The sequence below is a fragment of the Numida meleagris genome, chromosome Z (genome assembly GCF_002078875.1).
Source record: "Numida meleagris isolate 19003 breed g44 Domestic line chromosome Z, NumMel1.0, whole genome shotgun sequence".
Lineage (NCBI taxonomy): Eukaryota > Metazoa > Chordata > Aves > Galliformes > Numididae > Numida > Numida meleagris.
In genome coordinates, this window is record NC_034438.1 from 57,242,277 (window position 1) to 57,264,602 (window position 22,326).

Here is a 22,326-nt window from a genome sequence, read left to right on the forward strand (position 1 = left end):
TGCCTGTGCTGGCCTTTTCGTTTGTAGTCTTCTTTGCTAGTAGTAATGTTTTCTTTCCAAATAGAATCTTCAATTCTGTTTAAGAAAATATACGAAAACTTTTTGAAAATAATTGGTGTGGTGATGAGGCTTGAACTTAAGCAAGAAACCGCTTCTATCTTTCTTTCTGTGATTGTTTGCAGAAATTGTATGCCCTTTATACTTACAATGAAGAAATTAAAATGCAGCCTATCACAATGATGCTTTTCCAACGCAGCGTAAAAGGTGATGAGAGTTCATACTCTCTAGTCTCTTCTGGAATGTCTGCAGTGCTCCAGTGAATAAAAGTACTGTATCATGCAATTACTGTTTTGAAAAGCACTGAAGTAGCTATTTCATTTATTGCATTTCATTTATTGCTGTCTCATGCAGTCTATCTTGAATATTTGTATTTACAAAAATGCTGGAAATTCAGCACGGATTTGGGAAGAGGCCTTATAAGTGCATTTTTATCTCATTAGAACAGGAGGTCTTTTTCAGGCTTCGAGCCCGGGAAATGACTATCTTAGCAAATCAAAGCTTTGCTCAATCTGTTCAATTATTGAAACCTCTTGGGCCCAGTCTTTCCCTGGAGCTTATAATAAATTCTGCTCTGATTGTTTGGAAAAAAATCATTATGGAAATGAAGAAAAAGCCTTACAGATAATCATAGAGAATATCTTGGAAAATAAAAAGTATGCAAGCTCATAGCATGAGAAGATGCTCATTTCCCGCTTGAAGCATAAGACTTGGGACAAAAAAAATACCTTTTTATGATGCATTGGGTTTACATTTTTGCACTTAAGTTTTTCATACTATCCAAGAGTAACTATATAGAACTTCACTGAAAGGTGATAATGAAAAAGATTAAGCTTTCTGATACTGGATCTTGGTAACAGTAAATAAACAGTGCACATAGATTTCAAAAGCCTGTGAAATGCTTAAAGGTTTCTGAAAATACTTAGGGCCTGGCCCAGTACCAGAATGCACAGTTCTGAGTTGTGCGTTTAGGCTACCTGTATAACACTGGTGTAGCATATAGTACTAGACTAGTACTTAATATTAACATCTCATTATTTATATTTTCTTGATGAGAGATTTACCAAAAATTCGTACATGAGCACCTCCTCTGACTGAGGAGCTGTATGTTAGTGAGGTGCTCTTAGACTTGACAGCCTAGCACTGCTTCTGAAAGTGGATGTCTCAGCTCTTTGAAAAAGAGGAAAAATGACAGCCCTTCCTTTAGTCCACATTCAGAGAAAAAGTGTCAACTATAATCTCCTTTACCCACATACAATACAGTATTATTTACAATGACCTCCTGTGGTTTGAAGTTACACTGACATAGGGAGATTCTCAAATACAAAAGTTTATATTAGTTGCCAAATTGATTTGGAGGAAATATCTTTATGAATTTTGTATTACTTCTTTTAAAGCTTTTTTTTTATGTCCTTCCTTTGCAGTGGCCATGTCACAGCTTCCATCCTCTTTACTGTGGCTGTTGTAAAGGGAAAGAAGGGAAAGTCCTAAAGGCTAACTGCAGCACTTTCAGGGTGATCATGTCTTTGATGTATTGAGGAAGACTGTTTCACTGTAAAGGGCAAAATAAGCTCTCATAAAGTCAAGGGTTACGAAGGGGCATCTTGCCTTAATGAGATACTTGTACTCAAGCATTTGTTCAGTCACTTTGGGAAACACAGCTTTTTAAGTTTATTAGCAATTCAGTTGATAAACGTGGTGTTTTTTTACAAGGTGATCTACATGAGTCTGTACAGCTTCTCAGGAAAAACTACTTTTAGTTGCTTTAGCATGAAATCAAGCTATTTTAGTTCAACTTAGAGCTTCTTTCTTTCAGTATGGCTCTTTTGTAGCAGAAGTGATCTCTGTCATGCTACTCCATGAGCTTCCTTCTCTCTCAATTTTGTATTTTGACTTAACATCCGTTGTAACACGTCAGTTCACATCAGAACTGTACATTCAGCAATAATGTTTGTTATACTGTGAAAAAATAATTCCATCAGATAATGGAAGTTTAAGTTGGGTTATAAAGTGCTGATGCATTTCAAAATTAGAAGTTTTAAAATGGAGAATCAATACTATTCTAGACTGTTTATAGACCTAGAATTTCCATTTAGAGGATAATTTCTTATTTGAGTAAATGGAACAATATTTCTAAATGTAATGATAAAGTCTAAATGTGTGCCTGTTTTAGGGTTTATTTTTTACTGGGAGTTCCTATTCCATGAGCAGTTCAGCAGCTCTTTATTGTGTATCTTCAGTTGTTTGTTTACTTCTTTTAACTTAGCTGAGCTGAGGGATTTATTTCAAAGGTGATAGAATCAGAACTAGAATTTTAATTTAATTTTAAAATCTTAATAAAGAATGAGTGAGGACTTTATATGAGTTTGTGTTGTTGAGTGCTAGCTGTGACTTCTACAGTCTACTTCTAGTAAGGGCGAACTGACTTTCTTGAGTCTTCATACAGGATAAAATCCCATGACTTGTGCTAACAAGTGAAAACCTATGGGTCTGACCGTCAAATCTGACTGCAAAATGTTAAACAGCTCTTAAATTGGGGGAAGAAAGCTGTAATTTCCCTACAATAGATGAAAATAGTATGAGGAACTGTGAGATGTTAAGATAAGCAAAAGAAGGAGAGATCAAGGTAAGGTTAAAAGTATCAAGTACATTTACATCAGAAGTTTTCCAAGCCAGAGGGCAGGGAAAATGAAGGGGCAGGGAGGGTGTAATTTCTTTAGAAACGCTGACAGATATTTCAACTTATAAAAGGTACCTTATCCTATTTGCTTGAAGATGTGAAAAGAACTATCAATTCCAGCTTGCGTGTGAGCTATGTAAGGGTAGGAGAGAGGGGTGAGAGAGAGGAGAAAGGAATTGAAATAAATATTATAGACATTATCTTCCATCATGAATGTGCAATAAAACTAAATTCCTAATTGAGTATAAATAAATGTATTCTTTATAAGATAAATAAATAAGTAGAACTCCATTAGCTGTCGTCAGAGACTTCTCTGGATCTAAGTTTTAAATGCATCTTGTATTTGCATGATTCACCAGGATTTTTTTTTTTTTTCATGTTGGTTTCCCTGGGAAAAGAGGAAAAAGAAGAGGTTTCAGTACTCTTTGGTGCTGGTTAAGCTAGGACTTGTTGACTGTTACTAGAGTGCATTTCTGTAATGTGTGTTGACATAGGCTACATATTTTCAAAATCAAGCAAAATTTTATTTTGCTTTTCAGCAGGAGCAAGCATTTACTTTACTCTTTCCTTTTCTGTAAACTGCGTACACTTGAAGTTACCTGGAGATGTGGAAAGATAAGATTTATTGGAGAGGAGAGAAACCTTAAGTGCTATTCTTTAACAAACCTGAGAGAGAGAGAAGATATCTGGCATTCAAGTTGATGATGTTTCAAATCCACATCCTAGAGAAGTGATTCACCAAGTTGACAAAACTTTTTAGAGTGAGGTCTAAAACAAAACACTGTCTAAATCAAACAGCACATAGTCCAAAAGTAGAATTTTTCACCTTTATTGAAGAGCTAAGGTCAGCTTTGTACTAAAACTATTTACAGCAGAATGAGGTAGGCTGACCAGAGCTGCTGCAGGAATAATTTTACAGATCACGGAATCCAAAAGTAAAACAAAGAAAATCTTTATAAAATTTTGCAGATCCGCAGTGGAGGCTAATGGTTTGTGTGGCCTCCACTATATATGCTTTATTAATGTGCTTTTCAGTATGAGCATGGTGGTGAGTGAAGGAACAACATGTATCCTAACTACTTGTGAGCATTTTGGTGCTTAAGTCTGTTCTGAAGTGAAGAGTTTTAGAATACCACGTGGAGCAAGAAAATGCATTATCATGTTATTTTATCAAAGCAATCACTAAATGATTAATGTGCTTGGGACATCAGTGTGCTAAATAATGTAGTTTCTTACATTTTTATGCATACAATTTGTATTATTGCACACATTTGTATGTGAAACATCTGTGTGTAGTGAAGAGAATATGGAAACAAATATCTGAGCAGGTAAAATAGACAATTGACGTCTGTTATTTCTTAATATCCATATTTCCTAGACCAACTGTTACTTTTTTCTGTCTTTCCTTTTTCTTTCTTTCTTGAAAATTGACCTATATCATATGATTCCTTAAGTTAATTTAGTGTCTGTAATTACTTCATTGAAAAACATTGTGAAAGCTAGAAACTTGAAGGGCCCAGAAAAATGTGATTCTGATTAGAGAGTTCTTAAATGGCTCTTACCTCTTTGTTATCAGACAAAATGCAGAGGTTTTTGCAGCGTTGCCAAGGGCCTGAGGCTGTCCAGGACCTCTTCATGGGATCACCCAGTCCAGTGTCCTCAGAGCAAATTGGTCACCTTGAGCTGGTTGCTTGGACTGTGCAGTTCGGTTTTGAATGCCTCCAAGGATGGTCTTCATAGCCTCTCAGAGAAACATCTGTCAGTGTTTGACTACCCTGACAGTAAAAACACTTTTTTTCTTGTGTTCACATAGAGTTTCCTGTATTTTGGTTTGTGCCCATTGCCTCCTGTCTGGTCGTGGGCATCACAGAGAAGAGCCAGGCTCTTTCTTCTTCACTCTTCCAGCATTACCTCTTGGGGTGTGCTGCTAGTGATGGGCCTCCAGCTGCACCTTGTGCTAATGTTGCACCACCCTCAGCCCAGCAGCCTGGCCAACCTTCAGTCAACCTCTCTATCTACTTAAATGGTCTGTATTTCACAAGCTTGTCTATGAGGATAGTATGTGAGATAGTACTGAAGGCCTTTTTAATGCGAAGATGAATGTCTGCTGCCCTCCCCTTACCCAGCGCGTTAGTCAGCTCCTTGTAGCATGCTGCCAGGTAGATTTAGATGTTGTCATTTAGAACATACTATTAACACGTTTACTTCTAGTTTTTAAAGAGGTGGGAAATGAAATGCTTTGGCAGAATAAATGTTTTCATTATCTACATGAGTAATACAATCCTCTAAAATTTTGTAGAAACAAAATAAATGCAGTTGCTTTTGAAGGAGCTCCTTGGAAACAGACATCTTTCTGTTTGCAGTGTATTGGTCTCAGGTTGAAGCCCTGTGTAAGAGGTGAGAGGAGAACACATCTGTAAACAAAAAATCTGGCAGAAAACTTGTGGTATCCTTTGCCAGTTTTGGGTTCAGTGTATTTGGCATGTAGATACTCTTTCAGATTTGTAAAGAGCAAGTGGCTGCCAGCTCGCACACTGAATCATAAGTATTGGGTAAGGTAAAGCTGCGTGCGTGTGGCAGTCCTGATGTCTTCAGGTATTTGTATATCATAGAGAGTCAGACAACTGGTGAAAACTTGACACTGGTAAAAACAACTGAAAGTTCAAATCTTTCTGATCTTTAACGTTTGATCTTTAAAGGTTTATTGTCAGCTTGACTGTTGTGTGGACTACTGACTCTTTATAGATAAGTGAGCTCGCTGCAGAGGTTCAGAGAAGCTGTGCTCTCTGCCTAACCAGCTGGCACAGGGCAGTGCCAATGTGCAGCAGGTTTTCCATCCGTTCCACAGCTGTAGTTGTTCTAAATAATGTCTGTATCTTCTGCTTTTAAATACTAATTAACAGTACAATAATTGCTAATTTACAGGTTGGATACCTGTAAAGCTAAATTCTAGAAGTCTGTTTGGTAGGTGGTGTCTTCCCTAGGCAGTCCATGGATGAACTTAGGTATCTCTTACAGAATTGCTACTGTCTATCTCTAGACAAATCACTTCTTGCAGGGGTTTGATATGAAGCTTTTGGAAGGAGAGTTCTGGTCCCCAGGTTTCACAGGTTTTTTTTCCTGGTTTGCCCTCATCAGCCTTTTTTTTTTTTTGTATAATATACAGGTAGGTGTGAAAAACCTGGTCTTGACATTCTGGAAGCTGCAGTCTCATGGTTACTTTTTGGACACAGGTACTTACAGCAAGCAGGCCCGGACAAATTGTTGCCAAGAATAACTGGTTTCAGTTTTATTTCCAGCTGGTACATACAGACTGCTTAGTGGTATACAGGGATAAGTTTAAAGGCATACAGGGTCAGTAAAATTGATAGTTACTTTGTTATTTTTGTTAGTTTGTTTCAGAAGGGAACTCGATGTCTGAGGAATGCATATTTGATTGCATTTGCAGAATAATTAATGTGGCTAGAAGTGAGTAATAAGAAATGTAGATGAAAAATGCTGTCACTAGGCAAAGGAAAACACTTCAGGGCATTAGTCAAGGTATAGGAAAATTTTGTATTAGTAGTTGAACTGGCACAAATTATTCATAGAAGCTGCATCATCGTTTTGGTACCACTGACTGACTTAACTGATCAGTGATTAACTGATTAATGGTCATGGTTACTCCTGTTTCTCAGCTATGAATTTAAAGCCCCCAAAGAGCAAACAAAGAAAAATATACTCCATACCTGAGGTTGTGAAGCCTGAAAAACTGTTCTGCTGCACACGAGTAACTCTTCCACATTCACAGGATGCTGAATTTGCCTGCAGGAGCTTAGGCATTCATGAGCAGTAACAGTATCTGCATGCAATGAAATAAAGAAAAAATTCTGTCATGTTCTAAACAGAGTTCTTCTTGGATTGAAATAAATACTTTGCTAGGCAGTTCAATATTGAGTGAGATATGCTTGTATCCTTCTAATTAAATGTTCTTAAAATGTTAAAACTACTGACTTTTCCTGAAGTGAAAAGGAGTTTCCCCTTAGCTGTTGTTAGTATTGGTGCAGTATCTAATTCTGCCTTAAAATGCTAAATGAGGAAGAAACGTTACAAATTTATTGTGGATAGTATTTTCCTTTTGAATGGTGTACCCTGCACTTAAAAACTTGTCACTGGTCACGATGCTGTTAAGTTTCTGAGGAAAAATAATGCTACTGTTGCCTAATTATTAACTGAAATATGTTCCACTGCTTCAGGTCAGTGAATGCCATGGGTTTGTATTCTTAATAACAAAAAACCTATGTCTTCCTAGGCACACCCATGGGTAGGTAGGCTAAAACATCATTGATAATTACTGTTTTGTACTCTCCAGGTGGCAAAACGGCATGTAATGTGCAAAACACTCAGGTTTCAGTTTGACTGTGTGTCTGTGGTGGGCACAAAAGACAGAGTCAACATGGCACTGCTCCCTCCCCTCCATGGTGTTCTGTTGTTGCCCACAGAGTCCACACTCAAATTATGCACAACCAACTCATGAAAAATATCTCTTAAAATCACATAATAATGTTAAAAGTTTGCAATCATCAGAGGCTGCATTACTAGCTGTGGCCTGTGGGATGTGGGCTGGACATGCGTGGTATACGCTATCACGCTTTATTCAGTTAAATAGATCAGATTGCAGTTAGTCCATTATTTCTCAATATATCAGACTGAGAACAAAGAAACTATTAAGATTGTTTTGAAAGCATTGTCATCCAGCTGAAATTTATGGATTTTCTTTAAAAAGTGATCTGTGCTTATTGACATGTGAGCTTCAGCAGAAAGCATACATTTTGAAAATGCTTTAGTGAGTGTTATGGGTCTATTGTCTACTCTCTGATTTCTCATAGCAAACAGCTACTGAGACCTGCTTTGCCTTTCAAATAACAGACTTCTCATCCTCTGTTGTAGAGTATCAAAAGCATCTTTTCAAAATGTTTCGTAGTGTAAATGTACATCATGTGCTCTCAGAAACTAAGGAGTAAGGTACACTAAGAAATGATAAAAAATGAGACCAAAAAAGACTTTATCACACCACTGTGGGAGATTAACACTGCTGTTTTTTAGGGTATTCAGTATAAAACCTTTTTCTTCAAGCAGTCATTTCAGCACAAAGGAGGGTCCATACTCATTTACTTTTCCACTCTGGTGCTCATCGGCGTCTTTGGCAGAAGGCATGTGCAGCTGGGAGATGGGTGACTGTCGTGGGTGACAACTTGGCTAGTGGAAAGAGTCAGGAGGCATCAGTCAGGAAGGAGATACTTCGGACGAGGTCATCAGTAGCCACCAGTTCAGATGGGAAATGTAGTGACCTCTCGCTGCCTGTTTTGTCAGCAGCTCAAAGGATCACAGGGGTGGGTCCCCATCAGCAGCATTGCTGTTTCAACTTGTTTTTTGTGGTCTTGAGTAACAAAGTGCTTTCTTTTATCATCGTATGTCATGAGCTTTTATCATCATATCATGGCTCTTTAATAATCTTTGAAGCCACTTCTGCACGTGGCTCTTCCCAAGTGGAGTTTGACTGTATATTAGAACCTGTCTGTTAGTATTTAGTTTGCATTAAATAGGACTTACTGCTTTGAAGGCAGGCAGCAGTGGTAGGTGACATAGTTTGAATAAATGTACGGCTTGAAATTTCTTAATACTTTTTGTAGATTTTAGTATTCTACTGTTTGATTTTCCTCTGTGTAAATAAGTGAGATTCTTTGGAAATTGCTGTTAAATGAGAACAACAACATATGTGCTGCTTTAAAATGAATTCAGTGCTCTCTGGAGAAGCAACCAAGGATATGACAAATGTTACTCTTCTTTTTGTGGACCCTCTAGCAGTGGTATCTGAGTACTTGATACCATCTTTAAACTAAGGGAGAATTAGCACTCGGCTTTCAGTAGTTGCAAATGGAGAATAGAGGAGTTAAATTATGTGGGCAAGGGCACGTGCAGATATCTGAAGCCACAGAAGCTACACCAATTCTTATTTTAACAACAAAGGAGAAACAGATCTTGTAGCAGAAAAACAGGATACTTTACTTTGCTTTAAGCTATTCTCCAAAGTTGCTTCTGTATACTGATAGTCAAGCCAAAATGTAAGTTGTCATCAGCTCTTGGCATGAGGATTTCAGGAGTGCATATATGTGAGCAGTTATGTGCCATATGCCAAGTGTCACATATGTGACCTTCCTTCATGCCTTAGGAATGATGACTTCTTGAACTTTCTATTATCTCAATTTCCTACAATTTCTATTATTTCAGCAAATCACATCTGATCCACGTCTATCAAAACCTGTGGTCAATCTCATTCCTTGAGTAAGTGAGTCTAGTTTTATTTTAATTTAGAAGTGATTTTTATATGCCAAGATAAATAGTTCTGGAATTTCAAGCGATAAACTAAGCTAACAGTAAGAAAATGGTGGAATGTTCTGACCAAATCTAGCATACAAGTTGACTACTGTGTGGTCGATGTGAAATGATTTGAACAAGCCTTTTTCTCCTTTGTAGAAAGGCTGTGTTGAGGAACAATTCTGAATTTTTAATTGAATCAGTTATTTCAATGTTCCTCTGCGTGTCCAGTCATGAAAAGCTTTTACCTATCCACTTACAACTGAAGTTATATTGAAATTCGCTTGAGTGAAATCTACATTGTTTTTATCTATTCCTTCTTGTCTTCATTCCTTCTTTTTCAGCTTTTAATATCTCTGTAATGGACAAGAAGAACTTTTTTTTTTTTGAGATTTGTAAGAGATTAAGAGCAGATAGTATCTGAATATTGCTTTTGGATCTGTTTAAATTATTTCTGAAATGCCTTCAGAGCTAACATACTAGAATATGCATACTAAATACATACTGGAATGTATTGTCTTTCATTTTCATAAAATACTTGTGTTTATTTAGTAAAACAAACTATTTCTTCGCTTAAGTTATTAATTGAAAATATAAGTGCGGGAGTTATCTAGGATTTAGTGTTCAGGAGTTGAACTTCCATATGTGGTTCATGCCAGTGTTTAATAAATAAATGACAGCACCCTTTGTTTTACACCTTCTTCTGCGTTGGGCGCAGGGGGAGGAAGAAGTTTCGAGTGTTTGAAGATGTGCAGATAGTTGAGTCATTTCCTCTGAATAAGTGTTGAAACATATTCACGTATCAAGTCTTGTCTCACTTTCACTCTGAGTAGCTGCAGTTCACAGCAGTAGTCAAGTGGTATTTGCACAGAGCTGTTGATACCAGCTGGAGGTGAACAGTATTACTGAGCAGTTGTCAGCTCGCAAAGCTAATTCAGCTTCACAAGTATCTTTGTGAAGCAAAGGATTTTCAACTCACTCTTACAGTAGCATTCTGGATAGGTGAAGCCTGCAGGAACTTTTCAATTTGGACCTGATAAGGTAGGAATTTAGTTTCTTTATAAAGTCTAGCATCCTAATGCATAACTATGTGTATGCACCGTTTTAAAATGCAGATAATCTAAAACTCTATTTTGAAAATAATTATATGCTTTTAATGGAAACTGCATGCCCAAAACAGGTAATCCAGAGTGAGGAAAACCATTTCTTCCATTTGGAGTATTAAACGGACGGAAGTATCAGTCTCTTACAGGTGGACTAATGTGTACAGTCATATAGAATGGAGGAGGAGAGCAGTACTGAAATCACGCTGCTGTTTTTCCTTGAGTTGCTCTTAGATACCTGTCCTCTACTACACAGTATGTGGATTTTTCTATGGATTTTATGGCTGTAACGCACACCATCATCCTTCAGTGACAACTGAATATATCAAAATATCTAGGCAGGTCATGATTAATTAAAACTAGCTTTGATTGTGAAATTGGAATCTTTAATTTTTTTTTTAATTTGTACGTAGTAGACTAGTGTTATCCTCATTACAATGATCTTTTAGCTATGAATACAACAAGCACCAAAGAAGTTTCTCTGTGACTGTTTAGTGTTGTTTTAATGATAGTTGTACTGTCACTTGTTAAAATGAATTCACGGTAATTCAAATATTCTAAAAAAATTCACATTTCACAAAATTTAAAACATAAACTTGGCACATAATGCTTCTGAATAACCTGAGTTATTTAGTGTGTGCATTTTTTAATATAAAATTAATAATTGTTAATAACATAATTATAATATATATTATTATATATATTATTATTATTATAACATTGTTAATAATGGAAAATTCAATTAGAGATATTTAAGCATGGTTTTATGTTATGAAAATGTGGACAGTTTATTTTTAAATAGAATGACTGAAGGTAATTTTCTTTTGAGGGAATGAGGAATCAGGCATATATGTCATCTTCAGGCATTTCTCGTTCTGAAAGGGATACAGCTTATTGTTCACAGATTCTTCTTCTGATATGGATTTGACACCTGTCTCTATTTCCCTGCTGAGTTATCCTTCATCTGCTGTGTTTGACATAACTTGCTGTGTAATTCTGCACTCTTCAGGCAAGTGAGAGGATTTCTGTGCTTGATATGGCAGGTTTCTTTCTCTAGAGATGATAGAAATGCTAGCTTTCAAAAATTAGATTTGTGTTGCATCTGCATGAGACTTAGTCTCTGGGAAAAAAGAAAAAAACGCAAAAAAAGGGAATGTCAATGTAATTTTTGCACTTTACAAAATGATGATTTTAGGAATGTAAGCTTCTTTGGAACAGGAAAGAGTACGTGACTTTGATTTGTGTATTTCCAGTGTATTTTCCACCCTTCAGAGACTGTTTTTTGTTTCCCCCATTCACTTTCTGTGAGAATGATGTGTGCAATGATGTGAGTGCAAATGTATGTATTCTTGCAGAAATGTACTCAGACAGACCGTGTAACTTAAAATAATCTTCTCAAAACCAAAATAGGTGAAGAGTACTCATTCTCCTGGTTTGTCCTAGGAACTGAGTAATTCTGCGCAGATGAAAGTAAAATATAATTTGATTCATGATGCTTCTCATTTCCTCTGCTTAAAGAAGTAGGTTGTCTCATTTCTGAAAAAGATTCTACTCTTGGAATTTTTGAAAAAGGAAAGTAAACTAAAAATTTTTTTGAAATAATTTAATAGCAGACTTACTCCTGATTCAAACGCATTGAATTGACTAGATTTACGGTGGTTGTGAATGTGACTAGTGGATTTGGAAGTGAATTCAATCACTGCTTTCGGAAAATCGGTGAGTTCATTGTTCAGTTCAGAAAAGGGAAAAAAAGGATGTTGTCAATTTCGGGTAAATGGATTGTGTGTGGTCTACATAAAAGGTCTCATGACAGACAGTGGATATCCTAAAGCTATAGATTTCTGAGCAAATAACAGGACATGATTGTGGAGTCTTTTTTTGTATTAAGAGGAACTTTTTTTCTGTTATCTTACAAGTTATGTTGTTTTGGTTTGTTTGCAGTAAGTAACTGATAATGTCAGTATTTCCACAGTGACTATTCTATTGACTAGATTAAGAGAAAAATAAGCTTTTACAATTTCTTCAAGTTTTTTTTAAACATAAAATTTTTCAGGAATTAACTGGTGCTCTTTTATTATTTTAAATCAGGATCCATGGCATTTAACATGCTTATCCATGAAGCAACTTCATGTTTATATACTGATGTATAACATATTCTGCTCTACGTTTGAAAATAATGGATTGCTTTACAGAAAGCAAAAACGACTGGAGTGGGCAAGGGGAAAGGTTTAATTTAAAACATCCATAAGCAGTGCAGCATCAATGCATGGCATAGATAGGCTCGTTTGTGGTGTTTATGCACAATTTGGAAATACTCTGCTCCTACCAGGCAGAGCAGGGCAGCTCCAGATATCAGCCCCGTCATATCTCTGCTGTACTGGAGGGTCCCTGGCCTGGGGACCCCGACCTGAGTGCCACTCGCCAGAGGTGTCCTCAGCGGTGCTGACCAGAATAGAAACAAGCATCAAGTAACCTCCTAGAACTACAAAATATGGTGAAATTTTGGAACATCCATCAGGGGTCATGAAAAGCTTATTTTAATCTACTTTTTCTAGGGTTTTTATTTACACTTGAAATACATTGTAAAATTTTGCTCTCTCATCAATTTATCATGTTCCTGCATACATTTGGTATGTTTTTAAATTAGCTTTCAGTTATAGGTGATTGTTTCTGTAAATGTCTGGGAAAAATTCTTTTAACTGAAGACTAAGGCCATTAATCAGCTCCATGCTCCTGTGGGATAAAGTATTGTGCTAGTAACTTTCTTCTCAGGAAAGAAAAATACTCCAATAGTACAATTTGGTCTAGAAATTCTTGCATACTATTTGTTACTTAGAAATTAATGAATAAGTATTATTTTATTAATGAATTAGTATTATTTGTTACCTCCAGAACTACAAGCAAACCTTTCTCCTTTGTGATTCTAGGCTTTGCTTATAAACCATCTTTGCTCTATTTCCCTGTAAAATGAAAATGGATAAAGGGGCAGGGTAGGGAATGAGACTTCGGAGAGAAATCCTGCAACAAATTTCAGCTGACTGTTGAGCAAATTGCCTAGAGTTTCAATGTAATTCCCATTTTGTTTTAACAGCACTCATTGAGTGTGTTAACCCAGGTGGAAGAGCCACGGAGATTCACAAGTGGTTAGGTCACATTAAGTGTATCAGTAATAGTGCAAGGGAAGCACCTCCTCTGGGAGTCCACTTAAATTTGAGACAGCACTAATTACCTGGGTGTATCTGTGGAATTTCTGGCAAGCTGTCAGCTTGTGGAAGGAAATCAGTTCTTCTTACTCTGCTGTGTGGGCACATGCTGGCCCACTTGGAGTGAAGAGCTTTCTGGCCAGTGGTGATGAATGAGGCACAGCTGGAGCTACTGCACAATGCTGATGCAACATGAGTAGGAATAAGTCCCTGTGGATGCCAGGTCCATCTTCAGCTATAGCTTCAGCAGAGCACTGCTTTTCTCCAAGTCCCTGACATTGTTTGTCCTTATAAAATTTGGTTGACTGGAAGTTGGTTTGCATTTTTTTCCATTTTTATTTTACCTTGTTTTAGAACTGGAAGTACATTGCTCACTGTAAGCTAAATGACAAAAGATGCTGTTCTGCTTTACGTGACTGCCTGTCTTTCCAATGGGACATCGTTGCATCTGAGACACAATCTGGGATGAAACGCTTGGGCAGCAGCTACCTGTGAATTGTCTGGTCAGGAGAAGAGCAATTACGGCTGTAATTGCTCTTCTCGGTAGAGAAGAGCTGTCTTTGTTTGAATTTCCCCAGGCACTGTGCTACGTTCCCTGAGCTGAGAGGGGGCTGGGACCTGTCTGTCCTGCTATAAGGGTGTAGCCTGGCAGCGTCTCTGTGTTCTTTCATCAGGGCTGCATAATCTTGTAATGTTCCTGTACCAAACAAAGATGGGAAAGTTTAGATGATGTGGACAGCAAACATTGAAAGGAATGGAATGCATGCCTGTCGCTGGTGCTGAGAGGGCAGGGCAAAATCACTTTTGGTGGTCTTCTGTCACCCGTGTCCGTCTAACTCACCAGAATTGGCCTGTTGGGACTTGGCTGTATCACAAGACTTGAGTCCATTCAGCCAGTGGGAATTCTTATACGTTCATTCTCTGCTTAATTTTCTAATCTTGTCCATCTGTGTTTACTTTTCCCGTTTGTAACAATGTTGACTTTATGGGCACTTGCAAATGAATTTGCTTCCAGGAATTTATCAGTTACTCTACTAATACTCTTTATTTTACTCAAATTTACCTTTGGAAAGTGCATGCATGGTGATTTTTGTGCTAATGGCATTATTTGCAGTAAGAAAATTACAAGGTGCTTTTGCTCTGTTTTTAATGTATAGTTTATATTAAAAGACAATATGGACAGCTGTCTTCTGAAAAATGACAGTTAGTTATTTCTGTTATTTCTGTCCCATCTTAGAGTTTCTAAAAATGAGATTATGATTCATATATACTTCCTTGTTACTGATGTCAATGAGGAATATTCCCACACTTGTAAAGTTCTAAGACTCCTTCAGCATCTCCATTAGAACAGACTAAACACACAAATTACTAATGAATCAGATCTGTATCTCTTTATAATAGAAAGGGAATCATCCTTCTGAAGAGTCAATTCTTGAACTATGATCTTCCCGTATAGGAAATTCAGGGGCTAAACCTGCTAATAATTCAGATTTTGTCATCCATCTCCAGAGTACAAATCTGGAGTATACCATCTGATATAACTGGATGAAACTAAGGTGTCTTCCATAACTAACGAAGGAGAATGGCTATGCTGCCTTTTACACCCAGTATTTCACCAGTTAGCTGGTAGACTTTCTATTTCAAAGGTACCTGCATTTAATTTAATTTTCTTTGTCTCTTCGTTATTTATTTACAACAGTAGGAGTTATGCTGGATCTGGGATTTGTCTTGTCATTTTGATACTTGCCAGAGACACACTGACTAACAGTGACTGGAAAACACTTTTCCTTCTTATCTGGCACTTGGTTATACTGGTTCCTAAGCAAATATGTAAAATACAGAATGCTTGTTGTCTACAGTGGACACTGCTGCTCACAAAGGAGTAATTTTTACTTAGGAAATCTGCAAGACATTGGTGGGGTTTGTCTTCTGTTTGTTCTTCTGTTAGCAAAGGTATTTCTCCCTCTTTGATAATCAGTTCAAGATTCAGTTGGCTGCATGAGGGGATTGGTGCTGTCCAGTGCCAGTATGGGCAGGATTTCAAGATCTTTCTGACAAATTCTGAGCAGGTTACTTTCTCACTCTTTTCATTTTACATCAGCTAATGGTGAACTAAAATGTGGACAGTGTGTCAAGTCACTGGAAGGTAGGCTTGATTTTTTTGCCTTGGGTATGTATCAGGCAATGGTGGGGTTTACTATTAGAGAAAGAAGTTTCCTCTTTTTTCCCAGTCAAAAAGGACCACTACTACTTTTTCTTGTAAATTCTATTCCACCCCACAGCTGGTTTCTGATTAGGGCTGTGTTAAGGAACAGTAGACCTCTAACAGTACCTCTGGTAATAACTTCTTATCTTCTCATCTTGCTGTCTGCCCAGGTGCCAGCTGTTTTCGTGTCTCCAGCTACTTCTCTGGGCCACAGAATTGCTGCCTGTTTTCTACAAAAGATAAATAGGTGGCTCTGAAAGTAATGCCTCCTATTTATTTCTGTGGAAACTATAACAGATACGAAGAGCACAATAACACTATTTGATACAGCAAATTCTCATCCTCCCACCACCTCACTGTGCTCACATCCACTGTTTTGTCTACATAAATGTTCTGCAAGTGTTGACGAATGTCAGTGGATGGTGTTTTTTCCACATGGAGGAATTCATTGACACCCATTTGCCTCATACATGCTTCCATGTCAGACAGCATTATGTCAGTCTGCCCTTCTGTTGCTATTGGTCACACAACAACAGCGTGTAATGGGATATCGGTGGGAAGGTTCAACCTCTACTGTCATACCACCAACATCCTGACTCTGTGGGCCAGCAGAATAAAATATAAGGTATTAATTTTGGAGCAGCCTACATACATTTTTAAATCAAAAAGTAGAGTGTTTCTTTGAGCATATTCTGTTATGCAGGTGTTATTTTAAAGATAAATTAATAGGAATACCCTAGGTATTGTGATGATCTGAAGTCGTAATTAGATGCCAAATCAAAAGTGTATTGATTTGTCTAGCACATTTACTGAATTTATTCCTGATTTCCTCCATGATGTTATTCAAAATGGAATTACACAATGCATCCCTATCTTCAGCTGCCTGCTTCTCTTGAAAAGGCACACATAATGGTAAGTGAGGCTTTCATCCCATGGTCAAGGGGACCATACAGTTGCTGGTGATGACAAAGAGGTTTCTTTACATCAACCACTGCTAGGAAAGCTGTTGGGTAAGAACCTACACTGGATGTGCTGTTTCCTAGCTTAATGAAAAAGCATCATCTGTGAATAAGATGCTAAAAGGAGTGGTTCCACCACAAACTGAGAAGTTGTAACAAATCACTTTGTTTTGAGAGTAAAATCTAAGTAGTAAATAGTCAGAATTTCTAGCAAAAACAATTTTGTTAAAATCAGTGTACAGGACTGCTGGGAAAAATAAGTAGTCTTAAAATACTGGACTAATATATCTGTATGTATGCCTTTGATCAAACTTCAGTTACAAACTCATAACTCAGCAGTTGAAATACCTAATATAGTAGTTCTGTGGTGTTCTGTAATAGAATTGTACATAAGTAGCGTATTAAAAACCTTTGAATTTATGAAAGGAGTACCAGAGAAAGAAAAATGAAGTAGTAAAATTTAGTTGGAATTTCTAAAACACCTCTTTGTGAACCTATTATGAAGAAGCTGAGATGATATACCCTGGCAGATAAAGAGGATTAAGAGTTGGAAAATGCTAAACTATATATATGTATATATATATATATATATATATCCACCATTACTTGTATATGAAAACAAGCACTTCCTTCAGTTCTTCAGAAGTTTGTATTCAGAAGCCCTGTGCTTACAGTTCATTGTATCAAGGTAAGATACCATGTCTGTAAGAAACAGATAACCCTACAATGATTTGGGATGATTACTGAAGTTGCTTTTCACAAAATGGAGTCCAGACAGGAACTTTTGATTTTTTGATGTAACTAAGGAGCATAAAAACACTGTGAGAAGCTGGGCAGGGCATGTGGATCAGGATGAAATGTGACAAAAAAAAAAAGGAAGGAAGCTGTGGCTGCTTTATTCAAGCACGATCTCTGGGTTTTGGTGAAGGCTGTTTTTATTTTCTACTTGCTTTATTATCTTAGTCTCTATAAGTGATCTGCAGAAGTAAAATTTTATAGAAGACTTGAATGAATAAATGGTAGCAAACTGAGTAAACAAAATATGAAGGCTGATGAAAGGAGGAACAACTCAATCAGATCTCCTCTGATTATCAGCATCAGTGTGTGGTTTCCTCTGCTGCTAGATAGGACTACTGCTTCTGAAATACATGATTTGAAATGTACTTCTGAATATGAAGCTTTCCAAATGTTAATATGCTTACATCTTTTGCTGTTATTTGTGCATCTTTTTATTACATTTTCAGAAGGAAATCTTGCAAGCTGTTCAAACTAATCACTTTTATTGTATTTGAAAGCAACTGAAAGCAAATGCTCGTTTTCAGTATCAAAGAGCAACAATAGTACAGATGTCAGAAAAAATATTCCATTTATTCTACAGAGATATAAATGGCTAGTACTTTTTTTCATTCTTAAGGGTTATTTTTAAACAACAGATTAAATAGCTCTTTCACATGTATCCAGAAAGCTCAGGAAGGAGGAGGCTGAACATTTTGCACACTTCTCTCTGTTAACCACAGTGTATTTCCTGATGATGTAAACTATTCACATACAGAAAATACTGACACATATCGACATGCGTGTGTATGTATATCAGTGTGTGTGTATATTAATGCTAAGATAAACAATGTCTTCATCCTGCAGGAATAATCTCCAATTTATAGTTCCTCATAATCTATGCATTTCAGACTAGCACGTATGTGCTGTTGCCATTAATTCATAAAGAGCTCTAATGCAAAATCTTTCATAGGTCATCCATACATTTTATCATTTTACTCTGCTAAGGGTCAAGCCATGTCTCTTAAAGTGTAATTATTTCCAGGTTTTCCTTGGATGCTTGCATCTGCATTTTGATGCTGGTGCCTTCGCTTTATGTTGGAAAAAATAAGTGCTTTTGGTTATCTTATCAGTGTGTTCTGGCAGAATATTGAAATGGAACAGCAAATGATCAGGTTGTGACCTATTCAAATGACTCAGATATGAATTAGATTGAAGTAATATTTATATTCCTTTCTAAAATATACTTTTATTTGTAGGGAAGTGTTAGATTTGGGCTCCTTCTGAAAGGGGGTGGGGTATATTACAGCTGTAGTTTTTCTTTTTTAATACTTGTTGAATATTTTAATTTTGGCACTGAATAAAAAAAATCAAATTTTAAGATCTGTTCCTCTGAAGTGCTACTCTGTTTCTACAGTGGAAAGTTCCTTAAATCTCTTATATCCCCTGGATATCTGGAGTAAAATCATACCAACTTACAGATTTAGATTGTAGGACAGCAGGAACACCGTTTTTATCTTGGTTTTGTATAGGTGGTTAATCATTAGTAATAACTCTGAAGAAGAATGTCAGTATTCATGGTGACAGAAAAAGGCAATACATGGTTTGCAGTGGCAAAGATGGTAGTAATCTCCAGGCTGTCAGCTGGGGACACCTGAGTGTGTTAACCTAAAAAACAGTTGTGTGCTTTCAGCTGTTAAATGGTAGTGTGACTTTAAAAGCTGTAGTCCTAACTTTGGTAATGCTATAGGGACCATAGTGAGATTCACTGTGTTTTTTGTTCTAGTATTTTTTAATAAGCTGTGAAAAATGATATGGTGCAGGAATGATGGCAATTTTAGCCCATCAGAGCAGCATCATTCTTCTTATACACTGAGGTGGAATACTTCGTACGTGGGTAGTAACGTATTTACCATAACATATGATGGCTTTTCCCTTTACTACTGGTGCAGCTATTCACATGTAATTAGTTTGCAGTTCTTTTACATACTTAACATTCGCTCATCTGTTTAAAAAAACATGTTGGTCTGGTTGTTAAACTGCTGCATCTGGAAAACACTGAAATAAGAAAACAGATACTTAATGGAGCAGTGCCACCCTCATGAGTTACTAAAAGTGTGGTCAGCTGTAAGCTGTGTATTCAGTCCAGCTTGTACAAATGATGTGTTTATCAGGGATGTTAGAACATAATTTGACATGCTGTGAGTCAGAAGTGAGTTGTAGCTGCAGATTTATTCTTCTTATGTGTTGATTGTTGAAAATCTTATCACGGATGTTTTACTGGAAGTTAAAGCAGCTAATGGTGTTACTCAAACTGTTCAGTAAGAAAACTGCCCAGAGGAGCCTCGTATGCTATCTACTAAAGGAAGAGCACAGTTGATGAACTATGTAGTCATCGAGTCCTTTTTCTCAGCCTTTCCACATGGAGTGTTTTCAGGATGCTGGGAATGTTTACAATCTCTATCAAAATTCTGTCTAGAAGTTTGCCTACAGTGTTTGTGTGAAATGAGAAATTCCCTTCAAAACAGTTTAATTTGGATTTTATGGGCAATTGTGGGACTCTGATGATTAAGTCATAATTTAGCTAAAAAGAATACTCTAATGTAAGATGATGAGGGACCGCTATTAAAAATGAATTCAATTGTATTGAGGCATTGCCATCACACAGATTTGACTTACGTGAAACAGCAGTTAATTGCCTTAACGCCCTTTGTCTGGAATCTCAACATTTTTCTCAAAGATTTAATAAAGAATAAAAGCATTTTCAACACTTTATCTGCGTTTTAGATACTAAAAATAAAGCCATGTTCATATCTTGTCAGGCTTCGTGTCATCATCCATTAGTATACAGCCTTGTGGCCCACAGCAACTTCATTAAATTTGTTATGACTACAGAGAACATACTTTCTTGATGTGATTACATGCAGTGTGGAAGTTAAGAAAATTTGGTTTTGAAACTTTTGTGTTTGGGATAATTGTAGGATTTGATATGTTTTCAAATTTCTTGTCCAAACATTTCTAACTTTAAGTTCATTAGAGCAGGATGCACAAAAGGAGTCCTTTATGTTTTACTAGTTGCCACTTTAATTGTTAAATTCTGAAATTTAAAATGTTGGTTAAAAAATGATTCACTGAAGGCTTGATTTATTATGGCAGCCTCAGCTTTTACTTACATAATTCAAATGCTTTTTGTCTAATGCAGGAATCCTGGCTTGACTTCTTAACACTTATGAGTAACTTTTTCATTTTATTTCATTCAGCTGTTTATGTCCTGCAGTCTTGTTACACTGCTTACCTAAGCATTTCTGGTCTGCTTGAGCAGCTCTCTGAATAACTAATTAATGAAGAAATTAAGAAAACCAAGCTTCAGGATGAGAAGAAAAAAAAAAAAAGGAAAGAAGGGCATAGGGAAAGGATTGAAAAAGATAGAAGTGAGGAATACAGAAATATTTATAGCATTAATTTTAACACAGGGCTTATGTTCTAACAAAGAGCGAAAAGGAAAGAGGGACTCTGCAAGGAAGATTGAGGGAGGAGGTTATTAATATTGGAAAAAAATCGTGGTTCTTTTGTGTCTGCAAGCTCTGATTTCAGACAGTCAAGAAAGGGGAAGGAGAATATTAGTAACAATGATTTACTTTGGAGCTGAGTTTTTATCTTACATAACAGCCTGATGAACACTAGTCCCCAGGATGAAACTGAGTGTCAGACCAGTATGAATTTTTTTCTTTATTTCTGACCTTGCTAGATGCTAAGCATTGCAGAGGTGTGCAGAGGAAGGTTAAGAGAAAGACCTGAGGCCTGCTGCTCTGCAACTCCAGCCCATGCCTCTCCTGCCCTGTTGCTTGGGACCCTCCTATTTCACAGTCTCTCCAGCTTCAAGGTTCTTCCTTCTTGGAAGAAGTGCCTGTAACTCTTTAGCCCACTCATTAGTGTGACAGGGAGGTCTGTTTCTTGTGCTTATCTCCCCCTTTAGAAATCCTTGGTCAGGTAACACTGCTGGAATAAACATTCCAACATTCTCACATGTCCTCATCGATTACTGGAACTGACCAGCTTGGCTTCCATCACTGCCTGCTTGCTTATTACTCCTTGTTGTCATGGGAAAAGGTCCTTGAACTCTCCTACATAACTTCCAAAGGCAAGGTAGAGATTCTGTTCTTTATTATTTTCAACCTTCTATCTGCTTGCTTTGAGTACTTTTTAAGAGTAAGAGAGACACAGAGGAGTTAATTCTTTGAGTGGTGGGTGACTTCTGCTATAGTCTTACAAGGTCTTTTGACAGTTTCAGGCATGCATTAGCTGTTACTTTACAAGGACAGAACTGGAAAACAAACATCGAGGGATTTTAACACCCTCTTCCTGAAATCAAAGCTCATCTAGCTATTTTCTCTGAAGTGCACTAGTTTTGAAAATTTTCACTGATGTCTAACTTGTGAGCATACATCTCACTATTTGGTTTGGACAGCATTGTGCATATTGCAGCAAAGATTAATATACTAGGTTTGTTTGTTACTCTGGGATAACAAGAGTAAAGCATACATTAAATATATATATATATATTTCTTACAGAGCACTTGTAATCGTATAGCAAAGCATTCATATCACTTGCCTTAGAACAGCTGGACATGACCCATGTCAGTGTGCTCTAGCAGCCTGGAAGGCCAACAGTATCCTGCGCTTCATCTAAAGAGGGGTGGCAGCAGGGAGAGGGATGGAATTGTCCCCCTCTGCTCTGTCTATGTGAGGCCCCATCTGCAGTACTGTATCCAGGCCTAGGAGCCCCAACACAGGAAGGATGCAGAGCTGTTGGAGTGGGTCCAGAGGAGGCCATGAAGATGATCAGAGGGCTGGAGCATCTTTCCTGTAGAGGAAGATTGAGGGAGATGGTCTTGTTTGGCTTGGAGAAGAGAAGGTTGCAGAGACACCTCATTTTCCCCTCCAAAACCTGAAGGGAGCTTACAAGCAGGAGGAGAGGAACTGTCTT

General features: G+C 37.2%; 1 protein-coding gene across 7 annotated transcripts in view; it reads left to right on the forward strand.

Annotated features, from left to right (window-relative positions):
• MCTP1 (multiple C2 and transmembrane domain containing 1) overlaps window positions 1-22,326 on the forward strand; it is a 228,381-nt gene that overhangs the window by 33,311 nt on the left and 172,744 nt on the right. Inside the window, exon 1 of one of the 7 annotated variants that reach the window (XM_021380052.1) lies at window positions 9,930-10,135. The exons of the other annotated variants lie outside the window; for them this stretch is intronic. The gene's annotated coding sequence lies outside the window, so the exon portion shown is untranslated. Of the gene's footprint in view, window positions 1-9,929; window positions 10,136-22,326 lie in introns of those variants that run through there. 7 annotated transcript variants of the gene reach the window in all.